This window comes from Camelus dromedarius, chromosome 3 (genome assembly GCF_036321535.1).
Source record: "Camelus dromedarius isolate mCamDro1 chromosome 3, mCamDro1.pat, whole genome shotgun sequence".
NCBI classification, from domain to species: Eukaryota; Metazoa; Chordata; class Mammalia; order Artiodactyla; family Camelidae; genus Camelus; species Camelus dromedarius.
The window spans coordinates 70,914,615-70,934,689 of NC_087438.1; positions in this window are offsets into that span (position 1 = coordinate 70,914,615).

Consider the following 20,075-nt stretch of genomic DNA (forward strand, 5'->3'; position numbering starts at 1 on the left):
GTAGTATTTGTTAAAGAAATGTATATTTAAATTATATTTATAATTCATTTAAATTATATTTATAATTTAGGAATGAGTTCAGATTTATTTGAGGAAGCACTACAGAATCTAGATACAACAGCCAATAATGTTTGTTGTGATAAAAAGGGATATTCACTTTTCCTATATTATTGTTACTATGTTGTTAACATAGTAAACTGCATTATTTTGTGACAGACATGATATATTGTAATGGTCTCTGAGTGCCTCAAAGTGAACACTGTGTCAAAATAATTTTTATATTTGTATTCATTCAAATATAAATTAATACTTGCTATATATGGTTGGCCTATTTTCTGAACAGGTATATATTTCTGTGTTTAGCTTGAATTTAATATTGGTAGTAAAACATCTTACAGTGGAAGTTGACAATAAATATCCTCTATAGCCTGCTACATTTTGGCATACAATTAAGGGGAGCCTCACAGTGTAATTTTCACATAGATCAATAACATTAGATTCTCAGCACAATTCTTTCTCTGCTGGTATAATGAAGGCCTCATTCTAAATTAGTTCATCTAAAATGGGATTACTTAAGTAATGTTGGATAAAATATCTTTCCTTAGCCAATACTTAGTACTTCACATAAGAAAAGATAATATTTAAGTAGTAATTTGATCATGAATTTTTTTTGAAAATTATTAGTTAGGCCACAGATGGTTGGTTACACACAAAAGGGGTAATTTTATAATACATAAACAAGTTTATTATTGGAAGTTGTTTATTGACAAGAATATATTTGGCTAATGCATAGTGAGTCCAACTTTTTTTTTCATCATAAAATTCATCTATATGTAGAAAAAACATCTGGAGAGAAGGCATGAGGGAAGGATAGAATAGTGTCTATACTAACAGTAGCTTCTATTTCTTTATTTTTGTGTCTTCAAGTTGGCACCCAATTCTAATCCTCTGTATCATATGTTATCTATCTAAGTTATACTTTTTCCACTCAGAATCTCCTTCATCCCATTTATTCATCTGAGAGGATCTGAGGTATAAAAGGAACAGCTTGGTCACAGAACAGAGCCCTTTCAATTGGGCTGTGTGTCAAGAGCCCGGTGTTATTAGAGAAAATTATGTACTGTACTAAAAATATACCCATCAGTTAGCAGTCCCAGGAGAGTAAGACTTAACACCTGGGATTTAAATCCAGGAGTTCTGACTCCAGAATCCACATCTTTAACCACCATTCTATACAACCTCTCTAGATGACTTCTCCTGTCTGCTGAGGCCATTTATTATGGTATAATTAACACTTTATTAATTAATACTAGAAAACTGAAGTTACATTCACATTTTAATTGTATGAAAGAGAACTTATATTTTAATAGGCTGTGCAAAAATGTTTAGTGACTATTTCAGATTCTGGCTGTCAAGGCTGTGGTAAATGCTCATTCGATTGAGTGATGTCTTTCTTGTTAAGACTATGGAAGTTGTGGAATCAGTTTATATTTTCTTTCTTCTGAATCTTTTCATGTATTAGCTGTAATGCTGTTTGCATCAAAGACATGTGATTATCATCTATATTCTTCCCTTAAATTGAATGGAGAGCTTTGTGAAAGATTGGCAGGCTTGCAGAATGGACTGGCAAATGTTGGCAACATGTTGGAACATGGCAAAATGTTGCAACAGGAGAGAACTTGTAAATCCTCTGTTCTAGGGTTATCAAAGCAGAATTTAGTGCCAGGCTTGGCAGAAGTTTCAGAGCTTTTTGCTTCATCAGCTGTCTGTTCCCTAAGAATTCCAAGCCATCTCTCTCTATTCCAAGAAGATGGCCCCATTGTTCAGATAGTTTTCTGTTTCTTTTTGTTTTTTTGGCAAGGGTATTGGAATATGCATATGTATATCTGTATATATGCGCATGTGTGTATATGTGCACATGTAGTATATATGTATATATAAAATTAAGTGTTTATATTTCATATATTTTCCTTCATAGAGAGCTTTGTTGTGATATTTTCATTAGTTTACCAATGCCATTTTTTTTCCTTTGTAATATAAAGATCTTAGGGAAGATATGAATTCCACAGTATCCTATTCAAAATCAGCATTAGAAAATACTGCCTGGATAAATGTCACAATTTTCTTTTTTGGGTGCAGCCTCTGGAATTGGATGGGCAGGTCTTACTCTTGGACTGTTTGCTTGGTAACTCTGACACTTTGGATAAATGCCCAAAACGCGTCTTCTTCTGTTAAATAGGTATAATAGCAAGTCCAACCTCATAGGATTTATATGAGGAATATTGAGATGATGCTTATTAAGTAATTAGCTCTGCCTGGGGCACAGTCAACATTCAATAAATATTAGTTGCCATCCTCATGATCATGTACAGAAAGAAGCCTGAATAAATAAAAACAGATTATGGAGGCAGCTTTATATTCCTTTATGCACATGATAAAATACAAGGAAAGAAGGGGAGGGCAAGGGGAGATTGGAGTGGGAATAATATATTATCTTGAAGTAAATTAACATAATCTGCAATACTAAATACAGGGCTCATAGCAGGACTCTCTGGCACATTCAGTAATTCATCATGTATCCTAGAGACTGAGATATTGGATGTGTTTATGGAGTCTTCTCACTGAGAAACTAGATTTGCCCAGTCCCAAGTCAAGAGGAGTTAGACTTTTAGGGCAGAGTGTCATGATATATACCCTATGGAAAAAGAAACCCAATGAAGATAATCTAAGTCAATTGAATAATTAAGCTTGACTGCTCCGAACTGAGTAAAACAGATAGAGATCCAGGCTTGGAGAGCTTCCTTCTGCTCACGGTGCTCCTAGGAATAGATCCCAGTGAAGTGTTTCAGTAGAGATGTGACTGGGTCCTGCTTATTCATCAGGACTTAGCTGAAATGTGCCTTCTTTGCGAGGGCATCTTACGCTACCGGATAGTAACATCTCTTTCCCCTTCTCTATTGTTGGCCTCATTTTTCTTCTTTATTATGCTTATTGTAAATTGCAGTTATTTGAGTATTACTTTTAATTCAGTATCCTATGATGTTCATAAGTGCCAAGTTTAGTTTTCTCACAGTAAGCCCTCAATACAGATTTGCTAATTAGAAAGAAGAAGAACAATTAACAGTAACAAGAACAATACAACTGGAGGCACATCTAACTCTGCATTTGTCACACGAAATAAAGGCAAGATAAAAAGGACGGCCCCTCAACAATGCAGCCCTTTTATGCTATCCCCTCCCTCCTTAGTGGAACTATCATTTGATTTAATCTGACATGTGTGAGAGCGTTGGTGGTGGGGAGCCAGGAGAGTCAATACTGATATGCAGTCATTCTGCCCTATTTCTCTTCCAGTCATCCTGGTGGTGCTTCTTAATTTTAACACTTCTCTGCTGCCTCGTACCTGATAACAAATTGTATAACTGAAATCTGTCATGAAAAACTCTTTGAGATTTTAAGCACCATCTTCCTAAGCTATATAAATTTTTTCAGTTTGGACATCTATATGATTAACTGTACTGTCATGCATTTTTGTGTCCTTCATGCAATAGAATAACTTCCAAAGAAAAGGTAATGTTAGGATTGATCAGCCACAAGGTCTCCTGAATATCATGATGTCCCTAACTAGTTAATTTTCAGAACAAGATGTTTCTCTAATAGATTAAAAGGGTCTGTTCCCCATATTCTTTCCCAGGCCATTTTAGGAAGTAGAAAGATCTTTTGTACCCAAAATAAGAAAGGCGATACATAAAAGCCTCTATAAACATATTACCAGCATGTGTATCTGGGCGATGAAAAAGCCTTCTTCCTTGTAGAAGTAATCACAGTGCTCTTGCTTGTGCAGACCCATAGCTACAAAATGCAGGAGCTTTTAGAAAGCATCTTTTCTCTGGATATTGTAGGAGATTCTTATTAGAGTGAGATGTTATATACTTACAGACTTAAGAGTTGTATGCAGGTGGATTGAAGAGAAGCAGTAATTTTCAAATTCACAACAAGCACAATCTAATTCAAGCTGTTTTCAAAATTATTTGATTAAATGGAAAATAATTGTTTTTGAAATAGTTATCAGGTAATAAGCCCTTTTGATTTTCTCCATTATTTTAGAAGCTGGTGTAAACAGGCATAATCTACACAGGAGAGCACATTTTGATTCCAGGTTGATTCCACTGTGTTTGATTAGCAGCTGCTATTATGAGTCCAAGTTAGATGAATGGCCTAGGGAGTGTAGTCTATAAGGTGTCACCTCCAGAGAAAGTAAACAATAGCCAAGGGAAATATTTCATTCCTTGGAGTCTAAGCAAACTTTGGAGACATCACTGTGAATGGTGAGCAACCAGGAGAAGATAGAGAACTGAGAGAATAATGGTGCTGGGAAACAAAAATTCCTTAAAAATGAAAAAAAAAAAGTTGATTTCTAAACAATTCCATCTTAGTTATTTACAAGGGATTGGATCTGATATAGTAGCCCTTACATATATTTGCAGTATTTCCCCAAATCAAAATATGTTTGATTATCTTTGAAGTGTCCACATACGTATGTGTGTGTTAAAGGCACACATTATATTTTTATACAAATCTCTCTGTAATATATGTAAAATATAGAATTAATCTATGAGAAATGCAAAATTGTAAAAGCTTTTATATGTAGACATATAAAAAATCTTGACAAAAATGGATTTCCTACATGTATACTCATTTCAGTCTATCTCATTGACATTTATAAAAGCCTTTTTGAAAGAGTCTTAAAATATTATTACATATGATTAAAAAAACATGATTACATATTATTACATATGATTAAAAAAAATCACAGGATCAGGGATAAGAAAAACTTCAACCTGAGCTAGTTATTAATCTCTGCCTCAGTGATTACAGTGATAACGTGAATATAGTAATACCTACCTTGGAGGGCTGTTGTGTTAAGGGAGAGATTATGCAAAGGGTGCCTGTCTTAGTCCAATCAGGATACTTTAACAAAATACCATGGACTAGGTGGCCTATAAACAAGACAAATCTATTTCTCATAGTTCTGGAGCTGGGAAGTCCAGGATTAAGGTGTGGGCAGATTCAGCAACTTGTCTAATGAGAGCTTGCTTCCTGGTTCATGGATGGCCATCTTTTCACCCTGTTCTTTTGGTGGAAGGGGAGAGGGAGCTGAGCTCTAGGATCCCTTTTATAAGAGCACTAATACCATTCATCGAGGTTCCACCCTCATGACCTAATCACCCCCCAAAGGCCCCAACTCCAGATACCATCACATTGGGGATTAAGTTTCAACACATGAATTCTGGGAAGACACAAACATTCAGTCTAAAGCAGCGCCCAACAGAGAAACAGCTTATAGGAGATACTTAAAACAAACAAACAAACAAACAAACAAAACTTTTATGCCTTTTCCTCCACTCATTATTTATAATGCCACTTTATAAAATATAGGTATTTAATGATATGTGTTTTTCAAGAATATTGCTTCTGAGGGTCTTACACACAGATGAAAAGACCTTAGTGAAAAAGGAAGAAGAAATAATTCACATATTTGTGACCACGTCTATGAGCCACATGTAAGCAGGCTGCTCAGGATTGTAAAAGTACGTTCAGTTAGTGGCACCAGTGTTGTGATATCAGTCAGTGTGTTGTTGATTTTATATGTGCACTACAGGCTCACTTGATATTTGTTGTGCCAGTTTAGGAATCCAGTTTCTATCTTTCCTCCAAACCAAATCACCTTTTTTTTATAGAGAGATGACCTTAAGATCACCCCAAATTAGGTTTGATATTTTCTTCCAATAGTGACTTCATAATAGCTTGTGAACTTCGAAAGTTGAGACCCCAAGAGGTTGGACTGTCTGGTATGAAAGTGACTAGTTGACTTAAAAAGATGAACATTGACAGGCAGTCAACCCATGTTTTAGAGAAATTTAATTCTTAGTTGAGAAGTATCTGATTTTTAAGAGTGTTAAAACCTAAAGTCCCACCAAAATGAATGACCTTTAAAATGTCCTCTTGAATATCCTGTTTGAATGGGCCAGCAAGTTTTATCTGCTTCTTAACTCTACCACGCAGTCAGGATAATAAAATAAGATCAGTATAAAGGAGAATATGTATGTTCTTATTTCCTATAAAATGCAAATAATCAAATAAAATATTTGTTTATTAGACTAGTGACCTTGAAAAGAGGGATACCAGGACATAATGTGAAATTTGTTATCTTAAATAGCTCTTGACGATGTATTAACAGCTTGGATTATATCACAATTATCCATTAATAAATTCCTATCTAAAGGACTAGAGACAAAAGTAGTCAATGATATGGTTCTTTTGGGTTTTTTTTTTTTAACATTTATTTTATATAGAATGAAAATAATAATGATAGCTATCACTTATTGTAAATTTACCACATGCCAGATATTGTGCTAAAGTTCTTTATGGGTATTTGCATTTAACACATCCTTTTTAAGACATGTAAGTCACTATTACTATTTTATAATAAATGCAGGTTAATCTTAGATCACAAAATGAATCTGTCAAAGTCACACAATCATTAAGTGGAAGAAATGTATGCAAACTTAATTCCAGTGTCTGTGGATTCTTAGGATTAACATTGCTTGCTTCTCCTAATGAATATCTTACTCTTCACCTCTCCCAGTTTTACCGGCATGAAGACTGAGAACCAACTAAGTTCTGCAGTCACATCATGAATCAGACAACTTACATCTAAATGTCTTTATGATTAGAGTCAAATCCTTCTGATTTTTGAAAGAATATATCATTCTTTTGGCCCTGAGACACTTATATCAATTGCCATAAAAACATTTTTTGACAGTAAAATCAATTACACTCTGAAAAAATTTCAAATGGTAGTGACAGAAATACTATGAATCCAACATTTACAAAAACAGAAAAAGAATACTCTTTATATATAATATACTGTAAATTTATCTTTGCCCTGGAAGGTTACAATACTCTTGTAGAAATTAAGAATTAAGTGAGCCTAAAAGAAAGATTTAGAGAAAAGTCAATTAGACATCTATTTTAGTTTGTACCAGCTAAGGTGCTATGAACAATGCAAGTAACATCTTAATAAGTAATTACAATGGAACTTTGTAGACTAAAGGTGTTTTCTATAAATAATGTGTTGAGATCAATTAGCATCCCTAATTAAATATATACAGCAATTCTAAATGACATAAATTGAAATGTGCAAAAGCAGGGGAATATAAATTTTCTAGGAGGGATTTAATACATTTACTTTGGAACCATACCAAAGCTTTTACCTCCTGTGAGCAACATCTAAAATCATGTTCGAATCAAATTAGATATATTGTTTTTGAATGGGTTTTTCTTTATAGAAAAGGCTTTAGAAGAATGAACTTCTATAAATATATAAATTGTTAAAGTTTGTACTAGAGTGGCTTGTGCCAAAATTTACATTAGGGACAATTATAAAATAAGAATGAGTATTGGAATAGAATGAAGGTGAGAATATTTGTGTAAGAACAGCCAAATCTTTAACGGGATCCATGAATTAAGAGAAAAATTGCCAAGGGTCTAGATCTACCTGCATAAGAAAACTCAAGATTTTTCATTTCTCCCCTTTATGTGTTTCAGAAGTCAGAGAAAGAGTTCAGATCTAAGATATACAGATGATAGACCATAAAGCAAACACAGCCATAAAATCATAATATACAGTATCTATTCTCAGATCTAAGGTAGTACACAATTCACCATACAAAGCCCTTTGGGGTAATGAGGAGGAGGCGTACAGAAGGAGGAGCAAGAGGTGAAGGAATAGAAGTGGGGAAGGGAGAAGTCTGGGAAATGAGGAGAGCTAGAGGGAAGGAAGGTGGGGAAGAAGAAGGGGGGGAGAGGGAAAAGGAACAGGAAATAAAATTTTTTCTTTTGAAAGAGTAATTCAGTTACACTCTTAATTATAATTATCTCTCCAATATTTTTTAAAAAGTCATATTTACTTCAGAATAGTCACAACTGCCATCTACTGCTTCATTTTTCCCCCCTCTTTAATCACTTTCTACTGCCCATGGCAATATCTAGTGCCCAAAGCTATCCTGGCATTATTTCAGGTCATTTTTCTCTTTCTCTTTTCTAAGCTTTACAGGATTTTCCTTTTTCCCCTCCCTCTGGTTGCTCAGGTTTTTTCTTTCATTACTATATTTATAACCCTGAGTTTTACTCATACACTCCAATATGACAAGTCAAAATGTAAAATTCTTCTTCATAAAAACTAATTGTAAATAAAATGGCAAAGGAAACCTTACTGAAAATATTGTAACATATAAAATATAATAGACCAAAAGTCAATACCTCTAATATATTAAGAGATTTTCACACAAGTAAAAAAAAAAAAATACTCTTGAAGAAAAAATGTCCGATGATGTTAAAAATTTAACCTTTATAATAATGAAAGAAAAACTAAATCATAATAACATTGTATTATTTTCATCTTTCCAGTTGTCATCTGAAAGAAGTTTGACATTTGATTGAAAAATTTCTCTTTTAGTAATCAACTTCAAGGAAATTAATAGAAATAAAGTACCTTTATTACAATACTACTTTTAATAGGGAAAATTTAAAAGCTTTAAGAATATCCCAAGATAGGAATGTGGTTAATTATATTAATGGGTAAATATAGATATATATTAATGAATGACAGCAGTGGTTTCATTAGGTAATAAAATTGTAGGTGGTTTTTATTTTTAATGTATTTATGTTTTTAAAAATGTATATAAAAGTATGAGTCTGTTACACTTCTACTTAGTTTACTTACCAACTTATACATAATTTTCTCTATATCTTATTATTTATTCTTCAAGATTTTTCTATGTAGTTTCTCTGCTCATGACTTGTGCACTTTTCACCCACTAATGTGTATAAACAATTCTACCAACTTTAGCTACCTTTGCCATTCATCTTCATGCATTCATGTGCACAATTGTATTTTAGTTGCATAAGGTCAAAATTGACCTCAAAACAGGTTAATCAGTGACAAAATATATGGACTCACATAATTGCTAAGTTTAAATATGGGCATTGTGACCCTTAAAGTAGAATTAGATTAATATCATTGAGAATTATGCCTACTGACACAACTGTGTCAGAAACAATAAAATAGTCAGAAATAAATTTAAGCAAGTTGAAAGAACTGTACACTAAAAACTACAAGACTGATGAGAGAAGTAGAAGATGACACAAACAAATGGAAAGATACCCATGTTCATGGATTGAAAGAAAATATTGTTGAAATATTCATATTACACCAAGCCACCTATACATTCAGTGCAATCGGTATCAAAATTCCAATGGCATTTTTCACAGAAATAAAAAAAAAATCCTAAAAATTGCGTGGAACCAGAGAAGACCCCAAATAGCCAAAACAATACTGAGAAAGAACAAAGCAAGAGACATCACACTTCTGATTACAAACTGTAGTACAAGCTGTATAATGATACTGGCATAAAAATAGGTTAATATACTAATGGAATGGAATAGAAAGCTCAGAAATAAATTCTTGCATATACAGTCAACTAGTATTTGACAAGACAGCCAAGAAAACTCAAAGGGAAAAGGACATTCCCCTCAATAGGTGGTGGTAAGAAAACTGGATAACCACAAGCAGAAGAAAGAATCTGGACCTCCATCTTCCACCACACGCAAAAGTTAACTTGTAATGGATTAAAGACTTAAATATAAGACCTGAAACTGTAAAACTCCTGAAGGAAAATATAGGGAAAAGCTCCTTGACATTGGTCTTAGCAATGATTCTTTTGGATATGACACCAAAAACAAAAGCAACAAAAGGAAAAATTAGTAGGACTACATCAAACTAGAAAGCTTCTGCTCAGCAAAAGAAACAATCAACAAAATTAAAAGTCAACCTATGGAATGGTAGAAGATATTTACTAATTGTACATTTCATAAGAGGTTAATGTATAAAAGATATTTAAAATCATATAACTCAATACTAAAAAACAAGCAAACAATCCGATTAAAAACTGGGCAAAGGAATTAAATAGACATTTTTCCAAACAAGATATTCATATGGCCAAGAGGTGCATGAAAAGTTGTGCAACATCACTAATCATTAGAGAAATGTGAATCAAAACCACAATGAGACATCAAATGGCACCTGTTAGGATGGCTCTTATAAAGGAAAAAAGAGGTAACAGATGTTGGGGAGGATATGGAGAAAAGGGAACCATTCTGCACTATCCATGGAAATGTGAATTAATACAGCCACTATGGAAAACGGTAGAAACTGGCTCAAAAAAATTAAAAATAAAACTACCACATGATCCTACAACCCCACTTACTGATGTATCTCTAAAGGAAATGAAAGAGGTTCTCAAAGAGATATATGCACTTCATGTTCATTGAAGCAGCATTCACAATAGCCAAGATGTAAGATATAGAAACAGCTTAAGTGTCTGTCAGCAGGCGAATGGATAAAGATTATTTGGTGTATATGCATAATGGAATGCTGTTCAGCCATGAGAAAGAAAGAAATCCTTCCATTTTTGGAAACATGAATGGACTTTGAGGGCATTATGCTAAGTCACATAAGTCAGCCAAAGAAAGGCAAATACTGTGTGATTTGACTTATATGTGGGATCTGAAGAAGCTAAAGTAATAGAAACAGTAGAATGATGCTTCTTGGGAGTGAGGGGGATGGTGGTGTTGGTGGAGGAAATGGGGATGTGTTGGTCAGAGTACAAACTTGTAATTATAAGATGGATAAGTTTGGGGGATCTTATTACAGTGTGGTGATTATGGTTAATAACACTGTATTGTATACTTGAAAGTTACTTAGAGAGTAGATCTTAAATATTCTCACCATAAAAAAGAATTGGTAATTATGTGATGTGAGGGAGGTGTTAACTAAAGCTAAAGTGGTAATCATTTTGCAATATATGTATATTAAATCAAAATGTTGTATACCTTAAACATATAGATATATGTCAGTTATATCTCAATAAACCTAGGAAAAAATGTCTTCATTTTCAATTCTAGATAAAGAATTCTGATTGATTCTGTTAGGTCACACAAATTGAGTACTCTGATTCACCAGAATGGATCAAGTAACTTCCCTCTGGCAGAAAAGGACTTAACAATTCTGCCAGAGGGAGGAGTAGGTCCCAAGTATAACATGACTGTTAGCAAAAGTTAAGGCAAAAATACAGATACCGTATTCTGGTGTATGAATGTTCTAAATCTTATCTCAAATTTATTTGTCTAACTCCTTTTTTTTTTTTTTTTGGCCCTCCTCTGTCCAACTTATACTATGCTTTTTGTGGATGGTTTACATTTTATGTAATCATGTTCACTGATAGACTCTGTGTGCATTTTTATGTATTTATATTTTGGGAAATCACATCTTTTTTTTTATTGAGGTATAGTCAGTTTACAGTGTTGTATCAGTTTCTGGTGTGTAGCACAATTCTTCAGACATACCTGGATATACATATATTAATTTTCATATTCTTTTTCACCATAAGCTTCTACATGATGCTGAATATATTTTGCTGTGCTATACAGTATTAACTTGTTTATCTATTTTATATATACCAGTCAGTATCTGCCAATCTCAAACTGCCAGTTTTTCCCTTCCTGCCCCCCTCCCTCCTGGCAACCACAAGTTTGTATTCTGTGTCTGTGAATCTTTTCTGTTTTATATTAAGTTCATTTGTCTTTTTTTTTTTTTTTTTAGATTCCACATATGAGTGATATCATATGGTATTTTTCTTTTTCTTTCTGGCTTAGTTCACTTAGAATGACATTGTCCAGGGCCATCCATGTTGCTGCAAATGGCATTATTTTATTGTATTTTTATGGCTGAGTAGTATTCCACTGTATAAATATACCACAACTTCTTTATCCAGTCATCTGTCAGTGGACACTCTGGTTGTTTCCATGTCTTGGCTAGGGAAATCGCATCTTATTTAGGTCTTTGCATATTGATGAGGCACATACATTTCAGGAGAATCACTGACTATGTCTGATATTAACATTTGTTAGAAATTCTGCTTTTTTTGTGGGGGAACTGCTTTTATTAAAATCAAAATGATCCTAGAGGTAGTAAGGGCAAATATGTATCATAAATGAATGATACATAAATAAAATAAATAGATTTTTTTATGCAGTTAACTTGGTGCCACTGACAGTGCTCCTTTGAAATTGAACACTAAGCATCAGATCCTTCAGCTTCTTTCTTTCTACATTTAGAGAGTACTAGATTGGCATTAGGTATTATTGAACGTATTATAGACTGAACATTAAAATACTTACCTAAAAGGGCATTTGAATGGTCTCTGGTTAACTTTCTCATTTTCTACCAGTGCTCACTTCACACTGTTTGGGACATTCAGGGTATAAGTTACATCACATACTTAATGAAACATGCATATACAATGAGATATTGCTTTAAGTAATACTTGTTTTACTATAAAATGTGCCTAGGAAGACGACCTCTTCGGCTGTTAAAGGTAAAAACCCTGTAACTGAGGAGGGGTATTGTGGCTGGAAACAGCTTTCATATTTATAGTTTTTGTTTAGTTAGGAATGTCACAGTAATTTATAGAACTTTTGGCACATCTATGTTATTAGTCTTGCAAATAGCCACTCGTCAAAATGAAAAATATTTCTCTGGAGGGGCAATAAAGATGCTGATTTATTTTTAATACCAAATATAGAGTCAGCTGTCAATTACCTATATTAATGACAGAGGTGGAACATTAAAAATTCTCGGCATTATTTTGACAAATAATTTAAGTTTGTTCTTAACTGTTTATTCTACTGCAAAAAAGCAAAATCAAATGGCCTGAATTGCATTTTTTTTTACATTCCTTTGAATTTCACTATGCTAATTAAGGGGAAAATGGGCAAAAGTCATTCAGCAGAAGGGAGGGAAACTCAATGGCTTGTATAATTTACAAGCTGTGTAATCAGTTCTTTAATAATCAAGCATTCACTTTCTCTCTTCTGAAAATAGATAAAAGGGAAAATAGTATTTGTATTAAGTAATGAAGCTAGAAAGTACATTTTATATTATATTTATTTTATAACTTTTTTCAGTTTTACCAGTTATCTTTAAAATTATTTGCATTAAACTTATATAAAATTTTAGTAATAAATTTTCAAGGCAGGTCACATATAAGGGGAGGAACTTTGGTGTGGAAGATCCTGAACTGTGGTCCCAGTGAACAGCTATGTGATATTTTACTTTGGATACTTTAAGTAAACTTAACCTATTAAACACACGTTCAATAAGTCACTCTGATTTACTAAAATTAGGCACACATACAATTAAATTATCTCTCAAGGACTGTGTTTGTTGTTTTAGAGAAAAACACTTGTACATAAATAAATCTAATATATTACTGTAAAACAATATATTAAGAAGCAATAAAAATTACTTAATTGCTCATAACTTTGTAGACTTTGTAGAGGGAAGGCTGTCAGTTCTTCAAGGAAGAAGCAGTATTTGAAATTCCCCTCATGGGAAGGATTCTAAAAGTTAGACATCATGAAGAGGGACAGTAAAAGCTGAATAATGACAGTAGAGTAATGGAGGGAGACATCGGAAAGCGTCTCAAGGATTAGCGTACATTTCAAGTTAAAGATAAGAAATATGAAGTGATGAAATTAAAGTTGGGAGAAAAAAAAAAAACAATTGGAGCCAACTCATGCAGACCGTTCAGAATCATGGACTTTAACCAATGACTTCATAACATGGGAAAAAGTGCTGCCTTTGAAGTTGGAACTTGATTTCATCTTGGATTTGTTGCTCACTAGCTGTGCGAATAGCCTAGCTACTTTTGTCTTCATTTACTCCTCAGTAGGACTACAGTAATACTTCTTGGGTTAGCGTGATGCCTGGAAACTGCCTGTAAGGCATCAGCAACATTTTATGTACCCAGTAGGTATTGTTTGCTCTGCAGAATATAGAGAGTCATGATCTAGATTGCTGTAGAAACATATGGGGGTATCACTCCAAAAATGCTTTACATAAGGTGACATTGGAAGTGACGTGACCAGACTGAATGATACAATAGTTCAAGAATTAGGTAAATGCAGTAATGTGAATGATGGCAGCTGATAGAGGAATAGCTTTGTAAACCATAGGGAAAAAAGCTTCAGTTTTCCACTGCTCCTCCAGAACAAGGATATTGGAAGGGTGAAAATCTTTTTTTTAATGAAAAATAATTTTTTAAATATAAATTATATTTATTTAGGCATTGAAATTTGTTTAAATAACTGGTTGTGAGATTAAAAACAATCAAAATTTGAAGAAACAAAAATTTAAATTAACTACTTTCTATTTTAAGAAACTACAACTTGCCTAAGCACTAAAATACTCCAAATTAATAAAAGAAGACCATTCATAATAGTACATATCAAAACTGGGATTGACCAACGAACTTGCTGATCAGGTCTTCGCAAACTTCAACAGTAGACCTACATTTAAAATAGTAGTCTTGATGCTGATGATAACAGAAATAAGAACGAAGATAATCGAATAGTAACAGTAATAAACATAATGACCAATGTTTATTGATTATTCACTGTATAGTAAGAATATTAGTGACCCCACTTTATAGGAGAAGTTAAGTAACTTTACATGGTCATACTACTAAAAAGTGGCAGTATGTTTTACTCTATTTTTTCTTAATCCCCCTAGTTCCTGTCACTCACAGTGGAACACAGGTTTTACACACTATTTGCAGGTCTTGAGTCAGAGTGAACCTATTGGGGTGGAGAATAGTAAAAGGATAATTCATATGACTTTTATGCCTGTCTCTATGCCAGAGACCGGGTATTGTTCAAGACCATTAAACTGGTACACCCTTTTGCTTCTATTACCTTAGAGCCCAGGAACTTTATCATATCTTTTATGATGTTCTCAGTCTACCATTAGTAATTCTTTTTTCTGTGTCTCTGAGTGAATGTAATAAGCAGTAATTAAACTGCGTGGGAGATAGAATAATAGGAAAAAGAAACAATAGGAGAAAAATAGAAGATATTAGTTTTATCTTTTCTATATAAAAATCAACTGTAAGAAAAAAAAATAAGCCATTCAAGTCTCCAAAATCATACAGATAAGCAAACAAAATGAAACCAGAAAATAGTAGCAAAGTTTAAAAAAAAAAAACAGTATTTTTGTTTAGAAACACAAATACGAATAGCATCTGATATTCTATCTCAATTATTAAACCTTGGAGATAATTAAGCAACTTTTATATGTGTATAAGAAATTTTTAAAAAGCCTAATAAGAGATGAATTTAATCCCCCAAAAAAAGAAATTAGAAAGTAGAATGATCACATAACTTTCCAAAACCAGAGTGTTGAGAAGTTATTAATGAGCTCTCAGATTATTGAAAATAGTTTAAGAATAGGAAAGCTATTATGTTTTTAGAAGAATAAATGGACAGAATCATGGCCAGTAGCATAATAAGTCCTAGTAATTGATAAAAACATAAATTCAAACTTAACAGAAATCTAAAAAATGAACACAAATTTATTTTCGAAACTATAAAAATAGATATTTTGGATGAAAACAGAAGTGTCAGTTTCATCTTTTTATGAGAGAAGCATGTTCAATTTTAAGATTTAGATAAAGTGAACAAATTCCTCTAAAAAATATAACTACCAAAACTTACACAAGAAGAGAGATACAATATGAGCAATCTATAATATCAAAGACTTAAATATTTAAATAAGGAAAATTTGAGACTAAGATGGCTTCAGAAGTATATTCTGCAAAACGTTTAAGAGGGAAATGAAGAAAATACTACAAAAATTCTTCCACAGAATAAAAAATGTGGGAAAAATTCCAACTAATTTTATGAAATCAGTATAAAACTTTGAAAACAGCTTGACGAGGTTGTTACAGTTCAGATAACACAATCAAATTTCACTAGGAAACACAGATGTAAAATCCTAAGCAAAATATTAACTCATCAAGTGTAATAATTTATAAAAAGTATACATTTATAATGTCACAATTTGTGTTTTCTCATGAATACAATATTAATTGAACATTTGAAGATCACTTAAGGTGTTTTATAGTAATAGCAGAAAAAGGAAGCTCTAATTAAATTACATTACTAGTTCAGAAAAAGCACTTGATAAAATCAGTATCTATTCTTTATAGACATTTACTGAACTAGAAGTAGAAAGTGATCTGATAAAAAAACCTTAATTGAACAACATACTGTTAAACATTGTAATTGTTTATAGAATTTTGAAAGCTATCTCTTTTATTCTAAATAAGAAGGTTAATTCCTATTGCCACTACTTCTATTAAACATTTTACTAGAGGATATAGGTGATATAATAAGGCATAAAAATAATAATCCAACAACAATTAAAAAGAATTGAATACAACTCTCCTTATTCGCAGTAAATATTGAAAAGTCAAGAGAATCTATAAGTTATTAAAATATGTCAATTCAGCTCAGAGTCATTATACAAAAACCAGTTTTATATCTGTCATCAGACTTACTAGTTGGGAAATACAATTTTTCAATATGTTATAATTTTCAATGAAGTACTTAGAAATATGTCTAATGAAATATGTGCAAAAACTCTGTACAGAAGATCTTGTAAATGAAAGGATCTTATATATCCATAGGTTACATGGTCAGTTTTCTTTGAACTGGTCTACAAATTAAACTTAATCCAATCAAAACCTCACCAATGTGTGGCTGTGTGAAAACTGGCAAATGCAAAGGATCAAGAATGTAGAATTACTCTTTAGAAGAAATATTAAATTAGTGGAATATACTACCATATAGCATGATGTACTATAAAGCTGCAATAATTAAGACAGAGCTGTGTTGGCACAGGACAGACAAATATAAGAATGGAATACAACTGAGAGTTCAGAATATAACTTACGTGTGATTTATGACATGGTGGCATTGCAGAGCAATGGGTGAAACTTAGTCGACTCAATTAAATGCATTATGATAACTGGATACCCATGTAGCAAATAATAAAATGAAACAATGCCTTCCTTATGCAATTCCCCAAATAAATGCCATACAGATTACAGTTTTAAAGTGTAGTCTAAAAAGTGAAAACAGTGTTTCTAGAAAACAATATGAAAGAATGTCTTCTTGATCTTTGGGTAAGCAGTTTTGTTAAATATGACATTAAAACACGATAAAGGGAAAAGGTAGTAAATTATGCCACATTAAATGTAAGAACTCTGTTTATCAAAAGACATTATTAAAAGAATGAATAGCTAACCAATGATTGATTATTTGCAATACATGTCACCAAGAGAGTTTATACCAAGAATATATAAAGAATTCCTACTACAAGAAAACATAGATAACCCAAGAGAATTATTGCCTTGCAGTTTGAACAGGACTATCACAAACAAAGATACCCAAATGGCTAATAAGCATATGAGAAATTTCTCAACTTCTTCATCAGAATGAAAATTAACAATATGAGGAAATAGTACTTGTCATGGTAAATAAAATTCAGAAAACAAAATATGACTGACAGTAATATAAACATGCATTGCTGGTGGGAGTATAAATTGTTAGACCCCCTTTGGCATAGGAGTTGGTATTATCTACTAAAAATGATATGCACACCCTGTGACCCAGCAATTCCATACCAGGATATCAAGGTATGTACACATCCAAGGCAGTTTTAGGCAATGTATCAAAATTGTGTAAGAAAGTTTATGACACAAAACTGTAAAATATTATGACACAAAATCTCAATCAACAATAGAATGGATATATAAATTATGGTGAATTCATTCGCTGGAATACTATATAACACCAAAATTTAACAACTATATCTTCTACAATGATATGAATTAATAAAACTAACATAAGGTTGAACCACAGGAGCCAGACACAAAGTGGTACATGATGTGCCAGTCTCATTTATATAAGGTGTGAAACAGACAAAACTACCCTATGGTCTTAGAAGTAAGGAGAGTGATTACTTTTACAGAGAAGGAGGGAAGTAGGGAGGATGCAGAAGAGATCTTCTGAGCTACTGATAAATGTTGTTGATTGACTTAATTGGTATCTACACACTACACAGACTTCTCTGCTTTGTGGTCATAAATGGGTTATATTCTTATTTTGGTCCACTTTTCTGAGTAAACAATACACTTCAAGAAGTGTTAATAAAATAGCAAGCAAAATTATGATTTATAACATTTCTAATTTTCTTCTTACAAAATTATTAATCTGGTAATAGCAAATATAAAATGAATGATGCCCTCTGGCCTGTTGTCTTTTTGGATGTGAATAGGTAAAAAAAATGAAGCTGCTCAGAGAGGATCCAGGTCCACAAAATTATGAATAAAAGTCTGTATGTTTAAGGCACAGAAGTTATAGCTAGGTGAATTAATAGCAGGGAGAGAAATCAGGGTTAAAGAAAAGTGTTTCTATTACTTAAGAATATGCACATGGAAAATATCTTACTCTTTTTTTTTTTTTCAAAAAATGTGCTTTCTGGAAGAAAATACCCCCAATGTATATTTTCTATCTTCTTACTTCCTCTTTCTTAGAACTATTTTGTAAAATAAATCTTGACTCTTGTGACATCCAGATACTTCTGATAAACTTGATTTCATTCTGTAAGATAAATTACCCTTCTATTTGGAGAAAGCATCCTGTACTCTGAGTTAATATCTAGTAGAATTTAGCTGGTGGGTGAATGTTTAAATGCTGCTAGAGTAATCTGGTGCCCTAAACTCTTTAGGATCTTGTCTCCAATTGTCACCTTTTAACTTAATTTTCTGGCTGTTTTGAGTTTGGAAGAAGAAATAATAGGGAAAAAAAACACTCTTTGAAGGAGTAGAGATACTGTTAAAAGATTGTTGCCAGGCTTGATTCTAAGGAGAAGTTTAAGTGGTACCTACTTACTTCTTCCTACTTGGAAACACTCCTACACTGATGAATAATGTAGCCAAACTTCCAACAAAATGAAATATATTCCTTAAGTTAAAGGTTTTTCTCTAGGAGTCTCTGTCATTTTGATACATTTCTTTCAAGGGTAAGTTATCAATCCATACTATGTCGAGGCCATTTTTGCAGGGATTTCTTCATTAGATTGTTGTGTTCGTTTCCTGTGGCTGCTGTAATAAATTACCCCCATCTGGTGGTGTAGAACAGCAGAAATTTATTCTTTCACAGTTCTGGAGATCAGAAGTCTGAAATCAAGGTGTTGGCAGGGCTGCGTCCTTTGGAGGCTCTATAGAAGAATCCATTCCTTGCCTCTTCTAGTCTGATGGCTGCTGATGTTCCCTTCCTTGGGCTGAATCACTCTAAATTCTTCCTTCATTTGTGTGTAGTGTTGAATCTCCCTGTTTCTCTCTTGCAAGGACACTTACTATGGTCTTTAAGGCCCATCCATGTAAACTAGGATAATCTCCCCATGTTGAGATCTTTTATTTAATCACATCTGCAAAGACACTTTTCTTTATAAAATAAGATTTACAGGTTCTAGGGATTGGGACCTGATACCTTTAAAAGGCCATTATTCAGCTTCTCCATCTATTTAAGAAATTCCCAGGCTATGTAAGGAAGCAAAACATAAGCAGCTACGTTTCGATAGGAAAAGTAAGAAAGTGGTTCAAAGAGCAGAGTATCTCTTGAGGGGTGGTGATTGACACCGAATAGGACAATGAACATTAAGATCATGGAATAGGGGAAAAGAAAGATCCTGAAGCAGAGTATATAATAATTACATAGCAATATTTTAGCATTTAATGGAGGCCTGGCACTGTCTTTGAAACCAGAAGATACGAGCTCATTTGCAGAAGGAATTAGGGAGAAGGAAATCACTCTATTCTGGTCATAGTTCTTCTGCACTTTCCCTGATTCCAGTGAAATCGTACAAATGCAGAGTTGGTATAGGTAATTGACATATATCTTAGAACTAGCTACTATTATAATGTCCTATAATTATAAAATGAATACTTGAGTAATTTTAAATTTGGCTCTGGACCAGTAATACATTATGTGTATGGTAGGAAGCATTTCCGTGCAGTTCTCTGATTCTAGTTTACTGTTTGACTTGTGTA